Here is a 14,225-nt window from a genome sequence, read left to right as displayed (position 1 = left end):
CTGAGGAGATGGTGCTGTTTAATTAGGTCTAGTAGTTAACTCGGAATAAAGGCAACGCACGGCCAGGAACAGGAAGGGAAACGCCGTCTCCTGGGAACTCGCAGACTTCAGAGGAACTGCGGAATCAGAAGCTTGTGGCTTAGAAATGATGACTTTGCTTCCTGAAAGAGACCAGAGCCTCCCAGCCAGGCGCTGAGGACAGGGCATTTGCTCCTGTGACTCCTAAGTCAGTCAAAACAGAGAAGAAGAGCAGTGAGAATGCGTGGGTAAAAACTCCAGTGCACATGAGTGCTCATGCACGTGTGTTGTGTGTGTGTGTGTCTGTGTGTGTGACTGTGTGCACAGGGTGGCAGGGAGGAGGGTATCCAGTTTTTAATATAAGGAAGCTAAATCTCTTCTAATGCTGATAGCAACACAATTCATAACAGCTCAGACACTGCAAACAACTCAAATACCCATCCACAGTACAACGGATGAATCGATAATGGCAGAGTCATGCAATGGAATACCACACAGCAGTGAAAAAGAGCAGACTCCACTGTGCACAAAACAGGGATGAACTGCAGAGGCATCATGAGGAGTAAGAGAAAGAAAAGACAGTGCCCGAGGTCACATATTGTATGGTTCCATGTATACAACGTACAAGAACAAGAAGAGCTAATTTACGGTGACAGAAGCAGAATATGGGTTCCCCCAGCAGGACGGTCAGCCTGGGAAGGGGGAGAGGGGAACTCTATAGCTTGATCACAGTGGGGGTTAGACAGGCAGGCGTATGTGCAAAAATGCACTAAGTGGCACGTTTTGTAAGACTTGTGTGCTCTATGTATGGTATACCTCAATTTAAATAGATGTATATTTAAAGAAAAGCCTATTCAAGGAACATGGCAACTAAGGCAACCACGGATCGCCTTGGTGTCACACTTCTGACACGTGCAAGCTCAGTGCCGTGTCCCTCCCCATGTGGCCGACACCTGCTGCTCCAGTCATGGGGATAATACCCTCACAACTATGGGTTGAACTCCCTACAGTTGTCACTCCACTTCACAGCATAAATTACACATCTTCCCTGCACCCTCTTTGCCAACATGGTCTAATAAAGTGGGGGGACTTGTCATTTCTTGCATTTATTTAAGGGCTCCAAGGGTAGGGAGGCACGAAGATGCTGCAGATTACTAACTGATTTGCTCCTCATGAAATTACACGGCAGGCGTGAGGCTGTCCCCGTCGCCACAGGAGCTCGAGAGGAAGAAACGAATTATGCTTCAAAGTTATAAGATGTGAAAATTGATTCAGGAATGCTAGCTGTTTTCAATTTTATATTGCCATTTATTTTAAGAACACCCAGGTTCTCCCAAACAGGAGTTTATAGGCAGATATGAAAACATGATTAACACTTAAACTGACGCCGCAAACCTGGGTGGTGGCTCTTTATGCTCTGGTCTGCGTAGCTGAGGCTAACAGGATTCAAACCAGGTTGAACCAAAGAAACAAGAAACATCTGACAATTAATAAAACATAAAGAATCTGCTGCCTTTTTTCAGTTTCGCCTCCCCATCCTGTCTCCCTCTGAACTTTTATGTGGAAACTTCTTTGAGAAAGGAAGGACATAGTTAATAAGAGGATGGCAGGGACTTCTAGATTCAAAGGTTGAAGGGAAGCAGATCTTGCAAATCAAAGAACCCACTGGAGATGACTTCGCACAGCTGCAAGATGGCCTGATGGGGGCTGCGGAAGGCATGCGGTTTAGAGACAGAAGGAGCTGGAGCTTGATGTCCGCTGGTCACAAGTCATTTCACCTCTTAAGCCTCAGTTTCTTCCTTTGTAAGTTGGGGATAATAGCAGGACCCACCTCTGAGGGCCCTTGGGAGGATTAAGTGAAGTAATGGATGCAAAGCCCGCCGCAGGGCACTGGGGCATTTAGCAAGCACTGGTTCCGTGTTACATCCTGCACTGTCTATGCCCCGTGTCCAGTTCCCAGCAGCAAACATGTCAGAATCCTGGGCACAAACAGACTAGAGAACCACGGCCTGGCTCGTTGATGAAAGCAGGACAGCTGCATCATTTGTGGGGGTCAGTGCAAATAAAAACGTCAGGTCCCTTGTTCAAAAGGTAGGAAAAAAGTGCCATTCAACCTCCTTAGCGATAAAGCTTTTTCCTTTTCTCTGCGGTCTCTCTCTTGACTTGCCGGGGTGTTTTTTATTTGCTATTCAAAATCATCCTAAGTAAATTAAAATATGTAAATTACTAGCATGAATTTGGTCATCCATCTTTATATTATGCAAGGTCAGTTTTAAATACAAAAGTAAGGGCATTTAACCCGTGTGCAAAATTCTCAAAATTACACAATTTGTGTTTCGTGGCCTGTGCGTGCATAGGGGTGTTCTCGCCCGTAACTAACAGTAGAAACATTTCCCATCACTCACATTTATTTAGCTTCTCGATACGTGCACATTCTACCAACACCGCCTACCTTTGGCTGTGCTGTGTCCCTCCCCACGTGGCCGACACCTGCTGCTCCAGTCATGGGGATAATACCCTCACAATTGTAGGTTGAACTTCTTACAGTTGTCTCTCCAGTTCACGGTGTAAGTTACACATCTTCCCTGCACCCTCTTTGCCAACATGGCCTAATAAAGTGGGGGGCTATGATGCATCGTTGTTTCAACGTGAGTGGTCAGCTGACATGGGGAAGTGATGTCAGAAAGGGAATGATGGGGGTCCCTCTGTTGCTCACGGTGCAGGGTGCCCCTGCTTTGTCTCTGTGTCCAAAGCAAAGCATGGCCTCTCGGGCAGTCATAGGTGCAAACCGCTCATCTCACACAAGCCTGGGTCTCACTCACCTTGTGAATCCACAGAATTCTGTGTACATGGGCATCATGAACGCTCCATGCAGATGGGGCAACAGGGAATGGGGTCACACACATACTGCTAACACACATGTGTCACTGTCCCTGGTCTTACTTACAAAACACAAGTTCAAAGATGAAACCATCACCCTGTCAGGATGGTCATACAACGGAACACTAGCCCAGGGTGGGAACGTCCAGATACCACCCTCGTGAGCCCTCCCTCCCCACGGGGCTTTGCTTCTGCTCCCCGAGTGAGAGTCTCAGTCCCTGGCTCATTAAAGATCATGAGTGCTCATCCCAAGTGTCCTGGCCCTGGGGGCGAGGTGGGAGCAGTCGTGACCCCAATTTATAGATGAGGAAACAGAGACCCCACAGGCTATCTGCTTAAAGTCACCCCAGGTACCTTCCTCAAATCTTCCAAAGCCCAGGTGTGAGCCAACCAGTGGCCCCAAGGTCAGAAAATGGGCCTCTCGGGTCCCTCCTGCCCTCCCCAACCAACTTCTTCCTCCACTTTCTCCCTATCTTCCTCCTTCTGTGGGTCCACTGAATTCTATGCCTGTGGGCATCATGATTGCCTGTGGATGGGACAGTCATCCCTCCTTCCCTCCCTCCCTCCCTTCTGTCCTTCCTTCCAGGGTCAGAGTTGGTGAGAACAGGAGAGGGAGCCGAGTGAAGTCACAGAGGGCGGACCCCACCTCCAGGACGGGGACAAGAGTCATAGATTCCGGAACTAACTGTAGGACCCTGGTAAGTCACTTCCTGACCACAGCCTGTGACCAGGAGAGGCAGAACTCTGCTGAGCCCCTCCCTCTTGGAGCTGTGGTGGCCCCGGGCAGCCACTAAGTTGTCCAAGTTGGTGAGCACACGGTGGTAACAACATGGTGAAATACTGAAGCCCATGGCCTCCTCAGACCGAAGACCTGGGCCACAGCCTGGCTCTGCCATGCACTAGGTAGTGGCCATGCGACAGGGCACTGAAGGCCTTCCAGGCAGAGGGAGCCACCGGGGCAAAGGCCAGGGCTGGGATACAGCCTGGGGCCTTCAAGGAACAGAAAGAGGCCAGCGTGGCTGGAGGGCAGCAGGACAGAGGCAGGAGAGCTGGGCACCGGGAGGTAGCTGAAGGGGTCCACAGGCCTTAGTGTACATGCCTGAGGAGGGTGGGGTCTGCTCAGGGAGCAAGGGCGGGAGCAGGGGCAGACCTAGCTGGAGGAAAGGGTGGTGCATGCTGTGCCACTGCCCCTTAGCCTGCCCTACCCCACATATTCTCCATCCACCCACACCTTGTTCCACCCTACCCCACCTCCCCACCTCCACTCCCCGCTCCACTCCTGCGTCCACCCACCCCATCCCTCTCTAGCCTTCCCACCCACCCTCCATCCCCTCCTCTCCACCTACCCACCCTACCCTCCATCCCCTCCTCTCTCCATCCCCCATCCCTCCCCACCCCACCCTCCACCCTCCATCCCCTCCTCTCCACCTACCCACCCCACCCTCCATCCCCTCCTCTCTCCATCCCCCATCCCTCCCCACCACACCCTCCACCCTCCATCCCCTCCTCTTCACCCACACCCCTGCCCTCCACCCCACCTACCCCACCCTCCATCCCCCTCCTTCACCCACCCCTGCTGCTGGGTCTTGGAGTCCCCTCCCCTCAGATGCCAGCAGGCTTGAGGGGCATCCGGGCGATGGTTGCTGGGAAGCATGTGGCTGGTGACTGTTCTCACTCTTGATGATTTCACAGGGTGGGTGAAACACCCTCCCAATCAGGCCCATTTCACCCCAGCCTGGGTGTCTGGGGAGGAACAGATGTTTGCAGACTCAAGCCCCAAAGCCACAGCCGTCCTGCCCTCCAGGGCCAATGGGTTCATTTTGTCTGGTTCTCCATTCACTCCTCCAGGCCCATGATTTTAGCTTTTTCTTTCCTCCTGTACCTCCCACGGGTGAGGGGGAGGCCAGGGTTCTCTGGGAAGTGGGCCCATTTAAAGACCTGGGTCCTTTCAAACCCTGCAGGCCCCACCACCTTCTCTCACCTGGGGGGCTGGGGTAGGAGCCTACAGAACAGCCTTCCAGGGTCATCTCTTGAGGGGGTGGGTGCAGCCCTGGATTCCTCCTGAATCTGCCCATCACTCTTCCCTGGCGGAGGAGGAAGGCTGGAGCGACCCTGCCCTGAACTCCCAGGAAACAGGCCCGGAGGAGCTGCTTGCCTTGGCTCACGGAGCCCACCCAGCCTACAGGAAACCTGGGTACAGACTCCCAGGTCAGCGCTCCTTCCACCCCCGCTGGTCCCCTCCAAACACACCCCTGGAATTCTGCTACTGAGGCTGCCCACTGGGGACAAAAGGGTACAGGCAAATCCTCAGCTGAGTTCCTTCATCCTCCTGAGGAGGCGCGATGCTGACTCCACAGCCAGGAAAGGCAGCCTGAGGTGGGTGAAGTCCAGGCTGAGGCTCTGGGCCAGGAAGAGGTGTGGAGACTTGAACCTGAACCCCCTTCCTAAGCCTCCAACGCCTCATCCCCCGCCCCAGAGCGAGGAGGCACGGGAGCACCTTCTTCTCTCCACCTCACTGAGCAGCCACATTTTCTGCTTGAAAAGTCCTAAAATCTTGTTGTCATAATTTCCTACTTTCCTTTCCTTTTGCTCATCCTTTTTGAGTCTGTATTTCAAAAGCAACAACAACAAAAACTGCTGTCAAAGGACTCATTCAGAATACACGAAAGAATTCCAACAAATCACTGAGAAAAAGACAGACAACCAGTTTGCGAAAACTGGGCAAAATATTGGAACATGCACGTCACCAAAGAAGATGCACGGTCGTAACCGTTCCGGTTCCTAGCTGGGTGTGGTAGAGCCGGCGTCGTGGGGGACAGCCCGGAAGGGCCTTGAGCTCAGAAGGGTCCTGCCTTTGGCTTAATGCTTGGCTGTCACTGTTTTGAAAGTCCTCATAGTTTTTTATAATAGGTTCCCACAGTTACATTTTCTGCTCACAAACCCGGGAAGCCACCCTGGCGTAGGCCTTGGCCTCAGTAGGAAAGTCCCCCACGCCTGTCTGTGTCGGGATCGGCCACAGCAACCGCAGCCGGTGCTTGTGGTGGGGCCGGGGTCGGGCACAGTCATGACAGCTTCCTTTTATTGGGTCTCACCACCTTCCAGACCCTGAGCAGACAAGTCTACAAGATCATGCACAGCGTTCTCATGACATCCCTGGGACTGATGTTTGCCCCACTTTACAGATGTGCAAACCAAGGCTAGGAGAGGTAAAGTCACTGCCCCAAAGTCATAAAGCCAGGAAGTAGCAGATGGGATTTGAAGCCAGGTGTGGTTCCGAGGTAGCGGGACTCCAAGCCATGCCTGTATTCCATCACACTGTCACTGCATGTGATGTGACCCTGAACATCAAAAAGCAGACTCTGAGGAGTGTCCCTTTAGGATACCAAGGATAGAACCAGAAAGGGAGCCCAAGGAGAGTGGGGCCGCAGTCCCTGGAGGTTTGATCAAGCCATTCCTGAACTCCCCCCACACACACACAGATTGTGCTTGGGAGACACCCCAATCTTATTTTTCAGCAGAATTGCTCCCAGCGACTCACAGAGGCAGTTGGCAGGGATGAGTAATAAACCATAATGGGGCTGGCACTCACTGGGCTCAGCTAGGCTCAGCATCAAGCCCTACCCAGAGCCCAGGGCTCCTGTCATTTTTTTTTTCCTCTGAAACGGGGTCTGACTCTGTCACCCAGGCTGGAGCACAGTGGCATGATCATAGCTCACTGCAGCCTTGATCTCCAGGGTTCAAGTGATGCTCCTTCCTCAGGCTTCCCATTACTGGAACTACAGGCACGTGCCACCCTACCTGGCTAATTTTTTGTATTTTTTGTAGAGATGGGGTCTCGCTATGTTACCCAGGCTGGTCTCGAACTCCTGCTCTCAAGCAATCCTCCTGCCTCAGGCTCCTAAAGTGCTGGGATGAGAGGCAGGAGCCGCTGCACAGCCTCCTGTCTTTATTTTGAAAACACAGGAGAAAATCACAGAGAAGGCCAGACCCTAGGTCTGCTGCTGCAAAATCAGGCCTTGCACCTTGGCTTTAGCATTTACTCTGTGACTTTTCTGAACCTGTTTCCTCATCTGTAAAATGGCCTAACATTTCCCCTGTGGCGTCTTTGTGGTATTAGATGAGACCAATGCACAAGGCCCTTAGCTCATGTCCACCATGTCATTCAAGAAGATGGTGGCTGTGGCAACTGCCAAGGGCCTCCCAGACCTTCGGAGCCAACTGTTCTGGGAGGCCAGCAGTGGTCAGGGCAAGGCCTCTCAGCATCAAGTCCAGCCCCGAGAGCACGTCCCATCCTTGGTGGCTGACAACACCTTCCCGCACATCGGGAAATCCGCTCAAGGCCTGTGGACAAGCTCCTTGCTCCCGATTCTTTTGCTTTTCTCTGATGAGGAGTATTCAGCTTTCCCTTCTCTCTCCAGGGTGCAAACCCCCTGCGCTCTCTACTTTGCTGGCAGCAAACCTTCAATGGGGAGCAGAAAGCGTGCCTGGTCCCCAGGGGCCCAGTGCAAAGCCATGATTTAATTATCTGCGGTTGATAACTGGCAGGCTGTCCCCATCTTCTTGCTTGGCAGCCTGATGGCTTCCTTTTGTTGAATGTGAACAATATTTTGGGAAATTTTTGAACCAGGTTCCCAAGGAGAAAATGGCTCCCTGCACTGGGGAGATGGAGACAGAGGCTCTGTGGGGCCATTGTGGGTACCAAGATGACCTGTTCTACATGCCCTGACCTTGACTGTGCACTCACTGCCAGCCAGACTTCTCTTGGCTCCTTGTAGGTGCTGGGAAGCTTACGACCTCAGGACCTTTGCATGTGCTGCTGCCCCTGAATGAGCAGTCTTTCCCCAGATGTCTTCAGAACTGCTTGATCCTCATCTCCTTCCCATGCTCTGCTCTCTAAAGACGGCTCCCTCCCCGCAACAAACACACATTTGCTTGTTTGTTTCCTGCAAAGCACTTGCCTCAACCTGTAATTAGTTTAGCCTGTTTGTTTTACCCACTATGACATAAGCCCATGAGATCAGGGTGGGATGTCAGACTCACACCACACCCCAGCACAGTGCCTGGGGGCTGGCAGGTGCCCCATGAATGAATGAATGAATGGGCTCCATATTTAAGAAAGGGGAAGAGGAAGCAAGGAAAGAATGTGGCACTTTCTCCAGACCTCAGTTTCCCCCTGGGCTCACTTGCTTTGAGCCAGTGACTGGACCAAGTCCCCAGATTTCTGTTTCTGCGGCAAACATCCTCGCTCCCTCCTGCCCCCAAAAGCAAGAGCTGCAAAGCTCAGCCCAGCGTGTCATCAAAGGGAATTGGTTTACCCCAGTGATAAGTCCTAGAGATGAGTCCTGGAGATGAGGAAAACATCATTATCCCAATGCTGGAGAGTCATTGAGCCCAGGCTGAAGTCCTGCCTCCCCTAGTCACCTGGTAGCTGTGTGAGCTGAGCAAGGTCTCACTCTCTCTGAGCCTCTGTTTTCTCATCTGTAAAAAGGGGCTCATATTGGCACTGACTTCCCAGGGTAATTGCATAAGGAGCAAAGGTGACGGGCCTGCTGGCTCTCCTATCCATGGTGGGCAAATGTTAGTTCCTTTCTTTCCTACAAAGGAATTGTTCCCAAGCTCTTCAAAACAAGATCTTGGGGCCCACTCGGATAGGCCCACTGGGGTACTATCCCGACCCCAGAGGGAATTTAGGGAGCACGCTCTTGGTTGAGGTGCCCCAGAAACAGATCCTGAGACAAAACTCAAGTGCAAGTACAGTGGTGTGTTTGAGAATCAACACCAGGGAGCAGCAGTAGGGAGGTGGGGAGATGACAGGGAAGGAAAGGAGGCCAGTCAAGGTACCTTATCCCTGGGCGCTATGCCCATGGGCAACTGGAGCTCAGCCCTGCAGAGGAACTCAGAGGACTGAGGGGGGTACTTTTCAATAGCCAGGAGCCTGTCACCTGGGGTCACCTGCCCTACTCCTGAAAAGAACCCAGGACAGCCCAGGTTCTCGGGGACTCACCCTCAGCCCCTGGCCATGGCCCTTTCTGCACCCTCTGGCTTTCTGTCCAGCTGCCAGGACCCCCTCCTTGAGAGACGCCATCCCCTGACCACCAGGGCCCTCTCTGCCCTCTGGCTGGCACCCTTCATCTGCCCTTATGCAGTGACGTGGGGTGGGGGTGAGCACCCTGGCTCCCTCGCCCCTCGCTGGGTCACTCTGTGTGTGCTGTGTTCCCCCACAGTCTCCAGTGCTCCCTGGAAGGAGGGAGCCCACCCAGCTGGCCACCGAGGGACTGGCTGAGGGCATGCCCCATCCTACTTTCCCTTCCTGCCTCACTTCCTCCGATCCCAGCTGTGCTTCCGGGGTTCACCTTCCCATATCTTCCTTCCACTCAATTTCTCCTCCTAGAACCCGCTCCTGAGGAAACCCAACCCAAGACAGTCCTTGAGGTGAGGACCCAAGTCAGCTCAGCCAGAGGCCCCAGCTCCCTGGCAGCAGCGATTGGTCCACGACTGGACGTGGGGACTTAGTGGGGTCCATCCTCATCCTCCCCAGAGTCACTGGGGCTGACGGAGCAGTGGCTGCTGGGTTCCCTGCACGGTGGGCAAGTCCTTCGGCAACAGGACAGAACATGGCCCTCAGAAAAGACAGCGAGAGTGAGAGCAAGTTTGCCACACCGCCCTGACTCCAGTCCCTGAGGGCCTGGTCACCACAGGTGCCCTTCAGTCCTTCACGTGAGCCCAGGGACCTGCTGGCTACACGTGGTGGCAATTGAGCAATTGGGTTTCTGCTGTGTGCAGACAAATTGTCTTGATTAATCCAGAGGACTTCCTGGGCAAGGCAGCTTTGGGGAGTGGAGAAGGGAGTGTGCATTTTAGCTAAGGAAAAAGCATGGAGGCTGGGCCAGGGTGGAGCTCAGGAAGGAAGGTGTGAGGAGCACTGGGCAGGATGCGCCCAGCAGGCCAGCTGGGGGTGGGAAAGGAGGCTCCAGGGAGTGTCTTCCAAGCCTCTCTGTTGGAACCTGGGAAAGTTCAAGTTGGTTTGAGCTGGTAAATAAGCCTGTGGGTTTTATGTCACCTCAGGGCTGTTGTTAGTTTTCTCTCCACACCCAGAAGGTTCTCCAATGAACTTCTTTCTGCTTATTTTTTCAAATGACTTTAGCTATCATGGATGGAAGATTTTTCTGCTCTAAACATTTTATATTTACTTCTGAGAACCCCGAAGAAAGGGGCTTATTAACTTCACTGAGCTGGGTAATGCCACATGCCCGAAGTCACTCAGGTGTCTCTCATTGCCAGTGTTTCCTTGACTGCATGGTTTTCTCTGCTTGGAGCACCCCTTCCAACACACAGCCTGGTCACCTCTCAGGTAACCTTCACATACACTCAGATGCCACCTCCTTTGTGAAGCCCCCCTTGCTTTCTCCCACACCCCAGGCTGCTCCAGGCATTGCTTCTCTCTTCCATTTGCCAATGCCGTTATTATCTGGATGACCACCAGCTGCTCACCACCTCACCTGCCTGCCCTACCAGACAGAAAGCTCCATGAGGGTACAGCCCTTTCTCATCTGTGTCCCTCAATATCTAAGACAGGGCCCAGCAACAGTCAGTCTCACCACTTGTTGAATGAATGTGTAAATAAATGCGTAAATGGATGAGTGAGTTGCTAAGCTCCTCTTTCATTCCCTACTCCAAAAGTGACCACAATTACTGATTGATCCTTTAACTTCACTCAGGGGCTGGGGGGCACTCATTTATTTATCCAAACACATTTATTGAATGCATACACCATACTTCACATGAGCTAGCTCATCATTTCCTCACAAACAACCCTGGGAGTCAGTTACAAAGATTAGCTGCAATTCACAGTTGGGGAAACCAAGGCCCAGGAAAAAAAAGTGACTGCCCAAAGTCACCTCATTGGTACAAGACAGTCAGAATCAACCTGTACAGCCTCATCCTAGAACCTTCCCTCCATCCATATCATCACTATCACATATCACATATAATATGACATCCATACCATCGCCGTCATTATCACCATCACCATCTTCACCATCATCATATTTTCTAGGGAAGTTCAAACCAAACAGATGAGTAGATGAGTGGATAAATCAGTAGTTAGGTGGATGGATGGATGAATGGATGGACAAACAGACAAACTGATGAATGTATGGATCAACAGACAGTTGGATAAGTGAAAGGATGGGTAAAAAGATAGATGAAAGAATGGATGGGCATGTGGATAGAGAGATGAACGGATAGGCAGGTGACTGGGCAAATGGATGGATGGATAAATGGATGGGTAGATAAATGGATGGATGGATGGATGGATGGATGGATGAATGGATCGATAGCTGGATGGATGGATAAATAGGTGGGTGGATGGATGGATGGATGGATGGATGGATGGATGGATGGATGGATAGGTGGATGAATGGATCGATAGCTGGATGTATGGATAAATAGGTGGATGGAAGGATGGATGGATGGATGGATGGATGGATGGATAGATAGATAAGTGGGCGGGTGGGTGGATGAATAGATTGATGGATAGATGGATGGGTGGGTAGATGGATGGATGGGTGGATGGATGGCAGGATGGATAGACAGATGATAGGTGGATGGGTGGGTGGATAGATGGGTAGATGGGTGAACAGGTGGATACAGGGATGAACAGATGGGTGGAGACTAGCTGCAAGTGTCCTGATTTGGTTTCTGTTGCTGGGGACAGGCATTCTCAGAGCCCAGGACAGTCGCAGGAGCAGTCGTCTCCTGGGCCCCTGTGCAGCAGGAACAGTTGTCTCCTGGGCCCCTGTGCAGCTGGCTGTGCTCCTGCACCCTCAGAGGCACAGTCCTTCCTTGCAGCCCTTGTCTTGCCAGAACATACCTATTCCCTGCATCATTTCCCTGTTGCAATTTAACGTCAGTGTTTTCTCCAGGACCCTTTTCTGCCAAATGAACAGCTGCTTCTTTGTGAACCTTTCTCCTGCCTGGACCTGAGTCCCAGACTGGGCTGTGAAGGTCTCAGCTGGGCCGTCTGGCTGGAAAGAAGAGGAAGGGGCATTATCCGGCACTTCTCGGCAACTGTGGGCAGTCGTAGGGTTGTATGTTCTCACTGCTGTCAGGCCAGAAACCAGGAGATGATTTTTCCATCCTACAGGCAAAATTTCTAGAGGAAGTGGTCTTGGCGTGGGCAGGAATCAGTCTCTTGCCTTTGGAATGTGAAGGTCTCTTCATGAGAGCGTGGGTTCAAGCGACATTTTCAACTGAGTTATGCCAAAGTGCTGGTTTTATTTCTATTTGGTCTTCCTATCACCACAAAAGTTTGGGGATTTTTTTTTCCTTCCCATTACAGATCAAATAAAGCCCTGACCTGGGTTTTGTGGCTGATCTTGAGTGCTTTGTCATTTTCTTCACTTGAATTTCTTGTGCTTACATCAGCTGAAAAGTACTGGAAAGATGGGGCTGCTGTTGTCCCTCTTGGTGTATGGCACTTATGAGTAATGAATCTGCAGGTGAGCTCTGCAGGCACCCCCAGGGGAGAGGCCATACGTGGCTTCAAGAATGGACCAGAACTCAAGAACATGGTCATGAGTTTGCACTTTGCATGTTCCAAAGACCCTTTGCCACCATAACATCAGCTGGTCCTCACTGTGACCCACGGAGGGAGGAGAGAGACAGAGCTCTTCTTACAAATCACACATGGGGAGACTGGAGCTTAAATGGGCGAGCGATAAGCATTTACAAGGCACTCGCTGTGTGCCAGGCACAGGGACTCTCCACTCATCCCTTTGTTCCCTCACCTATTCATTCACTCATCTATTTACCAAGCATTCATAAAGCACCAATCACCTGCCAGGGCTGCCTGGGAGGTGCTGAGGAATGCAGTGGGATGTGGTACGCAGAACAGACAAAAGCCCTGCCCCCTGGAGCTTCCAGTCTCCAAAGGTAAATAAACAAGAAGTGATTCCTGCCCTGGAGCTGACAGTCTGGGGAAATGCTACCTGCACAGGTGAAAAATCTCAGTCTCAAACCCTCACCTGAGGTAGGGTGGGGAAAACAAACAGGAACCCCAAGTTTTGTACATGATGTTGGGAAAACCATCTCCCTATATAAAGAAGAATACAATGGTGTACCTGTTTAAACTGCACACAGGTGGACTCCAGGTGAACTGAGGACCTAAATGTTTAAGGAAATCTACATGTTAGCATGGGAGCACATGTAGGATGATCTCTTTGCGATTTGAGGGTAGGTGCCATTTATTAAGCAAGTTAAACTCAAGTGAGAGTTTATCCAAGTTGCCTCCAGCCCTTTCTAGCTGAGCAGACACCCCCACCTCCTCATTTCTCTAAACGACAATCAGATCTATGTGGGTTTTTTTGCACAAAGACACTCCAGTTTGAGTGCACTCAATAACAAATTCTGTTCTCCTTTATCTGGAGGTGTTCTTGCTGGTGTGGACATCTCCCCCAAACATACTCCGATCTATTGGGCTCAGAGTGGGGAGGCAATCTGAAAGGGGCCAGCATAGTGTCAGGCACAGAACAGCATCCCAATATCCAACTGATAACAGAAAGCAGCAGAAATGCCAGAAGCAAGATCGACTTATACTCAAAGCAGTGTTCTACACTTTCCAGTATTGAACTAGAAAATGAAATTTTAGGAAAGATATCTTTCTATGAAATTGGACCCTTATCTCACAACATAGACAAAAATCAACTCAAAATGGCTAAAATATCTAAATATAAGACCTGAAACCATAAAGCTACTAGAAGAAAACATAGAGGAAAGCTTCATAACATTGGTCTGGGCAATAATTTCTTGAACAGGACTTCAAAAGCACAGGCAACAAAACCAGAAATAGACAAATGGGATTACAACAAACTAAAACATTTCTGCAATGCAAAGGACACAACAGAGTAAAGAGATAATGCACAGATTGAAAGAAAAATGTCCAAGTCATACATCTGAAGAGGGTTTAAATATCTAAGGAACTCAAACAATTCAATAGCAAGAAAACAAATAATTTGATTTTTTTTTAAATGGAGTCTCACTGTATTGCCCAGGCTGGAGTACAATGGCATGATCTTGGCTCACCGCAGTCTTTGCTTCCTGGGTTCAAGCAATTCTTCTGCCTCATTCCCCCCGAGTAGCTGGGATTACAGGCATGCACCACCACACCCAGATCATTTTTGTATTTTTAGTAAAGACGGGGTTTCACCATGTTGGCCAGGCTGGTCTTGAACTACCGACCTCAAGTGATCCCGCTGCCTCAGCCTCCCAAAGTGCTGGGATTACAGGTGTAAGCCACTGTGCCTGGCCTCAAATAACTTCATTTAAAA

General features: G+C 51.0%; 1 long non-coding RNA gene across 3 annotated transcripts in view; it reads right to left on the bottom strand.

The window, feature by feature from the left end:
• LOC110740483 overlaps window positions 1-3,503 on the bottom strand; it is a 37,094-nt gene extending 33,591 nt beyond the window's left edge. Inside the window, exons 1-3 of one of the 3 annotated variants that reach the window (XR_002515070.2) lie at window positions 2,841-3,460; window positions 2,471-2,678; window positions 231-2,218 (exon numbers count right to left, since the gene is read on the bottom strand). This is a non-coding gene — a long non-coding RNA (uncharacterized LOC110740483). Of the gene's footprint in view, window positions 1-230; window positions 2,219-2,470 lie in introns of those variants that run through there. The other 2 variants (XR_004179126.1, XR_002515069.2) reach the window with 2 other exon arrangements.
• Window positions 3,504-14,225: the final 10,722 nt, after the last annotated feature.

The sequence above is a fragment of the Papio anubis genome, chromosome 16 (assembly GCF_008728515.1).
Source record: "Papio anubis isolate 15944 chromosome 16, Panubis1.0, whole genome shotgun sequence".
NCBI classification, from domain to species: domain Eukaryota; kingdom Metazoa; phylum Chordata; class Mammalia; order Primates; family Cercopithecidae; genus Papio; species Papio anubis.
The sequence above is the reverse complement of the archived record's forward strand: the minus strand, read 5'-3'. Positions and strand labels throughout refer to the sequence as shown.